The 6,909-nt window shown below is 39.5% G+C and overlaps 1 long non-coding RNA gene across 3 annotated transcripts; it reads left to right on the top strand.

The window, feature by feature from the left end:
* The first annotated feature begins 2,837 nt into the window (after positions 1-2,837).
* Positions 2,838-6,368, top strand: LOC120973475 (uncharacterized). 3 transcript variants are annotated; one of them, XR_006670206.2, is made up of 5 exons: positions 2,838-3,697; positions 3,781-3,868; positions 3,947-4,172; positions 5,040-5,604; positions 5,856-6,368. It is a non-coding gene; the product is annotated as an uncharacterized lncRNA (long non-coding RNA). The 3 variants fall into 3 exon arrangements; XR_012202830.1 differs by lacking the exon at positions 5,040-5,604 and having other exon boundaries at positions 3,403-3,697; positions 5,856-6,041; positions 6,120-6,368; XR_005768397.2 differs by lacking the exon at positions 5,040-5,604 and having other exon boundaries at positions 3,401-3,697.
* Positions 6,369-6,909: the final 541 nt, after the last annotated feature.

Raw genomic sequence — 6,909 nt, 5'->3', positions numbered from 1 at the left:
TCATGTGAAGAAGCAAAAACTTAGGCTCAACTGATACTAACCGATAATTGTTGATGAAGAAAGGTGGGATGCCTACCGGGCCATCCCCAAGCTTAGATGCTTGAGACTTCGTGAAATATTAGCTTGGGATGCCTTGGGCATCCCAAAGCTTGAGCTTTTGTGTCTCCTTAATTCCTCTTATGTCACGGTTTCCCTAAATCTTAAAAACTTCATCCACACAAAACTCAACAAGAACTCGTGAGATAAGTTAGTACAAACCAATGCAAAAACCTTATCATTCTCTACTGTAGAAAATCACAAAAATTATTATTCAACATTGCATACTAAATGCCTCTGCGTATTTAATACTCATATCCTCAAATAGAACCATTAAACAAGCAAACATATGCAAACAATGCAAGCATAACAGCAATCTGCCAAAAGAGTACAATCTATAAAGAATGCAAGAGTATCAATACTTATTTAACTCCAATTTTTTTGAAAATTTACCACACAGTAGAAAATTTATCATAGCTTATTGTGCAAAAAAATTCAACATTTTATCACATTCTTACTTTTCTAGGGAATTTTTGCAACATCGATAAACTTTCTGTTTTGAAACAACATGTATACTTGCAAAATAAGCATGGTGAAGGTTATCCTTGACATTTTTATTGAAAAGAAAGATGCAAAACATTATTCTAAATAACAGCAAGCAAATCCTAACAAGATAAAATGACGCTCCAAGTAAAACTCATATCATGTGACGAATGAAAACATAACTCCAAGTGAGGTTACCGATAATGTTGAAGACGAAAGAGGGGATGCCTTCCGGGCCTCCCCAGGCTTAGTTGCTTGGATCTTCCTTGAATATTACCTTGGGGTGCCTTGGGCACCCCCAAGCTTAGGGTCTTGTCACTCCTTATTCTCCTCATATCGATATCTCACCCAAAACTTGAAAACTTCAAGCACACAAAACTTAACGGAACTTCGTGAGATAGGTTAGTATGATAAAGAGCAAACCATTCACTTTGGTATTGTCAAAGACAAGATTCATAATTGTTCTCACACAGTGCCTACTGTACCTTATCATCCAATATAATCCATAGAAACTAGAAAACAAGCAAACTATGCATTGAAAATAGAATCTGTCAAAAACAGAACAATCTGTAGTAATATGTACTCCAACCATATTTCTGCTACTCCAAAAATTCTGAAAAATTTGGACAACGTAGGGAATTTTTATATATATAACCTGTAAAAAAATTCAGATCAAAAGCACATTCTAGTGAATTTTAGAAATTCCTGGACTGGGCGCAAAAGTCAACTATCATCCACACCATCCCAAAGGCTTTACTTGGCACTTTATTGAAACAAAAGTTGTAAAACATGATTACTACAGTAGCATAATCATGTGGACACACAAAAACAGTAGGTAAAAGTGTTGGGTTGTCTCCCAACAAGCGCTTTTCTTTAATGCCTTTTAGCTAGGCATGATGAGTTCAATGATGCTCGCATAAAAGATAAGAATTGAAACACAAAGAGAGCACTTCCTATGCATAGGGATTCTAGGAGCAAACAAATTCTGGGAGCAAGAATCAACTAGCATAGGAAAGCAAAACAAGCAAAACTTCAAAACTTTCAACACATAGCGAGGAAACTTGATATTATTGCAATTCCTACAAGCATATGTTCCTCCCTCATAGTAATTTTCAGAGGCATCATGAATGAATTCAACAATATAACCATCACATAAAACATTCTTTTCATGATCCACAAGCATAGAAATTTTATTACTCTCCACATAAGCAAATTTATCCTCATTCATAATAGTGGGAGCAAACTCAACAAAATAATAATCATGTGATTGAAAATTAAAATCATGACGACAAGTTTCATGGTTATCATTATTCTTTATAGCATACATGTCATCACCATAATCATCATAAATAGCAACTCTGTTGTCATAGTCAATTGAAACCTCTTCCAAAATAGTGGATTCATCACCGGAAAATGGCAATGGCTCCTAGGTGTATATGCACCCATTGTCTAAATACACATTTTGAAAAGTTAAAAAATTCCGAAAAAATTCCCGTGTGTATATCCGGACATTCTATGTGCGTGCACAAAGTTTTCGGTGAAAAACAAGGTTTTTTGTGGCTTGTGTAAAAAAGACAAATTATGATGCTTCATTACAACTATTCATTTTGTATTTCTTTATCTTTTTTACACAAGCCACAAAAACGTCGTTTTTCACCCAAGTTTTCTGCATGCACATAGAATGTCCGGATATACCGCAGGATTTTTGTTCTGAATTTTTCAACTTTTCAAAATGTGTATTTAGACAATGGGTGCATATGCACCTAGGAGCCAAAACACCGCGTCCATCCATCACTAAATAAAGTCATGACCTCTCCAAATCCACTTTCATAATTATTATAATAAGATTGAACACCCTCCAGAATAGTGGGATCATTACCTAGAGTTGACACTCTTCCAAACCCAAATTCATCATTGTAATCATCATAAATAGGAGGCATGCTACCATTATAACAAATTTGCACATCAAAACTTGGGGGAATAAAAATATCATCTTCATCAAACATAGCATCCTTAAGCTTATGGCTTTGCATATCTGTAACATCCCAAAATTTACAATTTTGGAATGTTAATTATCTAAACAGAAATAATTTAAAACTTGCTTGTGTTGCTTGTTGTTAGTAGATTTTGACTATGATTTTAAACTTTTGGAGTTTAAGTGAATAATAAACAAGAGGGAATAAAATGACTTTCCCAATTATTCATTTGGTTTTTATTTCGGGTTTATTGTATATTCAAATGAGAGGGAATAAAATGGCTTTCCCGAATATTCCTTTGGGTCTTATTTTGAATTTTGAGAATACTCAAAAGTGTTCCAACTTGGATATGAGAGAGGATCACATGACTTCCTCAATTATTTTTTTATAGAACAATTGAATATTCTTTCATTTGGATTTCAATATTTGAAACAGTGCCAACTCAAAAATGAATCGAAAGAGAGAGGGAAATATGACTCCTTCAAAATAGAAAGAGTGAAGGTAATATGACTCCTTCAATATAAAATAGTTGGAAATGTTTTAAACGTTGTTGAGTTTGCGTGTTCAAAAACATTTCGGGAATAATTTATAAAGCCCAGATAAAGTTATAAAATATTATATGTATGTTATATAAGTTTTTGGACTGGAAAAATGTTCAGTAGGCTCTATATAACTATATTGTTTTCGGTGGATGTTTTTTTTAGAAAATTATTTCAATCATTTTGTTTTGGAGCAAAAAAATCGTTCCTGAAAAAAAAACTAAAACCTAAACATCGCTCGCGCGCATGCAGTGCAGCAAGCAGCCCAACCGTCGGCCCACATCGCCAGCAGGCCATAGCCCACTCCACCTCCCTTTTGTTTGTTTTTTTCTCTATTCCAGCGACACGCGGACCCCGCACGTGTCTCCTTCCTCCTCCCGATCGGTCTCCTATTCTGGGACGACAGCGCCGCCACGACAGGGACCACGCTCGATGCGCCCGATCCCGAACCCCGTCGCTCCAATCTGTGGCCGCAGGAAGACTCCTCTCGCTCCCCTTGTTCGATTAACGTGCAAATCCCTCGAGGTAGAACTCGATTTCGAGCACATGGAGCACCCAGATCTTCGCTGCCCGAGCTCCCTTCTTCGGTCAATTCCGGCCAGTGTAAGCCGCCCCCTGCCCCCTCCGTTCATCCTCACAATCTCCTAGATGTGACGTTTCTCCATGACCATATTTCCCCTTCGTAGATCCTCTGATTCGAGCCCCAGCCAAACTGACCTCGCCGGAGATCCGCTCCTGAAGCTTCTGCCGCCGTTGATTTCATCATATACAGAGGTCACCTAGGCTCCCCAGATGTTCCATTCTTTTCCTTCCTATGCTCTTTGTTCCCCTGACCCCTCTCCCCTTGCGCAGAGCACCAGATCGAGTTCCTCGACCTCGCCCCAAAGCTCACCGACGACCACCACCCATCTTCAGTCGTTCATTGTCATCGCTGGGGGTCGTCCACGAAACCTTTGAGGCCATCCTCGAACTCTCCGTGAAGCACCTCCCCTCGTCTCATGCTACACAGAGGCCGGATACCACTGCATCAAGCGCAAGGACAACTTCCCGAGCGCCGCCGCTGACTCGTTCGCTTCCGGTGAGGAATACCCCACTGATCCGAATCCTAGTTTCAAAAGAACATCAGCCGTGCATTGCGACTTAATCCAACGGCTCGGAATACTTCTTCACTGAACCGGTATCCTCCACTCAGAGCATGCCACATGGCGTGATAGCCGCAGCCGCGGCAGCAGCTCAATTCGCTGCCATGGCAGCAATTTCAGCATGTCAAAAACGTTGCCACGGTAGCAGTTTTTCACAAATTCACGCCAAATTTCTTTATGCTATATATTGAGATCCACGCATCCGAATGCACTGATTCTTTTTCCTATGTGTTACTGTTGATCATGACAATCCAATAGCGTCATTAGTTTCAACTTTTGAACTTTTCAAATTTGAGCAATTCAAATTTGAATCTATACCTTCATTTGATCGTATCGGGTGAACCATGACACCTATTCAATTTATTATTTTTGCGTCTAAATATTTGTACCAAATACTTGCAGATCATATTCTGTATACTCAATATTCAAATATTTTGATCTGTCTTGAATTCAAATTCAATTCAAACTTCATTCGCTATAACTCGTCTTGTAGTATTTCTTTTCAGTTAATTCTTTCCCCAAATGAACTCGTATGTCTTATGCAATCTGTTACACCACTTCTATGTTGTTTTCCCATCACTTTGACTCTGATTCATATTATATCAAATATAAGCTTATAAAGCAATATTCGTTGTTTCATTAACTCTTTCGAGTTCATTCCTTCACCCTGTCGCATTATAGCACATAAAGACCCTATATTACTAAGCCTACTGATGTTGTTCAACCTTGCCATATTTGTTTTATTGTTCTTTTGGTTCTTCTGGATGGCATGGTTGTTTATTTGGATTCTTTCTTTGCGATAGATTGCTCGGAGCATGACGGGTAGAATTATCAGGAATTGTGAGTGCGACGAACTTCATCAAACATACATGCAAGTAACACCTTGATCATCCTTCATCCCATTATATATATATATATATATATATATATATATATATATATATATATATCACATTACTATATTATGCATATGTAGGAAGATCATGGTAGTATGTTATTGCTACTGAGTTTCAGCTTAGTATGCGAAAACTCATTTCTGAGCCCGAGCTCAAATGGTCCTGTTATCACGTGCATTCATTCATTTCGAGATCTGTGAAGTGTCTTGTATTCCGTCTGTATACTTTATGCGTATTGGGTGAAATCTGATCCGGGCCCATGCATTTAATACATATGGGTAACATTGCAGCCGTCCCAGTCCAGAACAACGCGAGACGGCCCCTCTTTGTTTCTGGGCCTTGCTGGACCGCCTCTCCAGTCTTCCCCATCTAGGGTTCCTTCGATTCCCTTCTTGGTTCGCCGCAGGTTCCTTCAAATCGACTGAAGTGTCGGCATTAGGAGCAACAGCTCATCTTCTCCGCCAGTCATTTAGTATGTTAATCGTTTCCTTCGTTGGCACCTAGATCTTCTTGCCTCCTTCTCCCTTTCTCTAGGCCGGCCTGTGCAATTTCTTTGAGTTCCAGGACAAGTATCTTCTAACCTGCAGCAGCCACAAGCCTTTTTGCCTTTGATCTCAACATATCACTCTCCACTAGAAACGAGCCCTATAATTCTGTATTCTGTATAGTAAAATAATCTTGTTTGAACTCTAATGTTGATGATGATTTGACGCATATCAACAGGCCAAGCTTGCAGAATATTTGGAAAGAGACGGTTTCAGATCTGTCCAGGTCTCCAGGAAGCACTGCAGGCCCTTGAAGGCCTGAATCCCACAGAGATCATCTGATCTCCTCGCGACGCTAGCAGATTTTCCCATGCAACGATAATGCTTTTGCCTTACTCGGATGCAAGTCGAAACTATTTCGAAGGCAAGGGATTAATCATACAACGCTCATGTGTATGCATGGAATGAAGAAATTTTTGTTAACCTATGTGTAAATTTCCAGGCTACCCTGTGAAACAAGGTGGAGAACGTAGGATGTACTATCTCAAGCTGCATTCTGCCTCTTCTTTCTGTCTGTCTCCCTAGCAGTATGCAGAAACCACGGGCTTGGATATTAAGCTGAAGAATGAATCATTGGTCGCAACTTAACTAGTACAATCCGTTGCAGTTAAAACCCTGGTGTTCTTCATGTAAGATGTAGCTTTGTTTGGTAAACTTCTGAATTCCTGAAAGAGCATATTGTGTTCTACAATCTACATGTTCCCACGTTTATCTGATGAGACACCTAAGAATCATAATCATGCACCCGTGCAAGTACAATGCACTTCCCAATTAAGTTCATTTATCTGAGATGTCTGTACCCATGCCACATCCAAAGCATGAAGATCTCAACATTTTTTTGCAGTTTCCAGTGGGCTTTGAGCTGACCATCCTCGCTATGTGCATGAACTGAATCACCACTCTACCAAACAAGCAGAGACTTGGGTGAGGCGTCGTCATGTTGGCTTACGGATACTAATCCCATGAATGATCAATTAAAAAAATGTGCATCTTAGTTACTTTCAAATGATGTGCCCCTCGAGTTGTTGCCCTGTTTCCATTGATTATGGATGGATAATCATCAGCCATGCAAGCAAGTACATGAACTTCCCCAGTTAACACTCGCCATCTCTCCAAAAACACAATCAACTTTCGTGTGCATCTTCTGCTGCATGTGCATGAACCGGATCACAGGCACTAGCAAACAAGCAGAACTACTCAGGGGCCATTTTTTGTTTTACTTACAGGGCTAC

The sequence above is a fragment of the Aegilops tauschii genome, chromosome 2 (genome assembly GCF_002575655.3).
Source record: "Aegilops tauschii subsp. strangulata cultivar AL8/78 chromosome 2, Aet v6.0, whole genome shotgun sequence".
In the NCBI taxonomy this organism is placed as follows: domain Eukaryota; kingdom Viridiplantae; phylum Streptophyta; class Magnoliopsida; order Poales; family Poaceae; genus Aegilops; species Aegilops tauschii.
The sequence above is the reverse complement of the archived record's forward strand: the minus strand, read 5'-3'. Positions and strand labels throughout refer to the sequence as shown.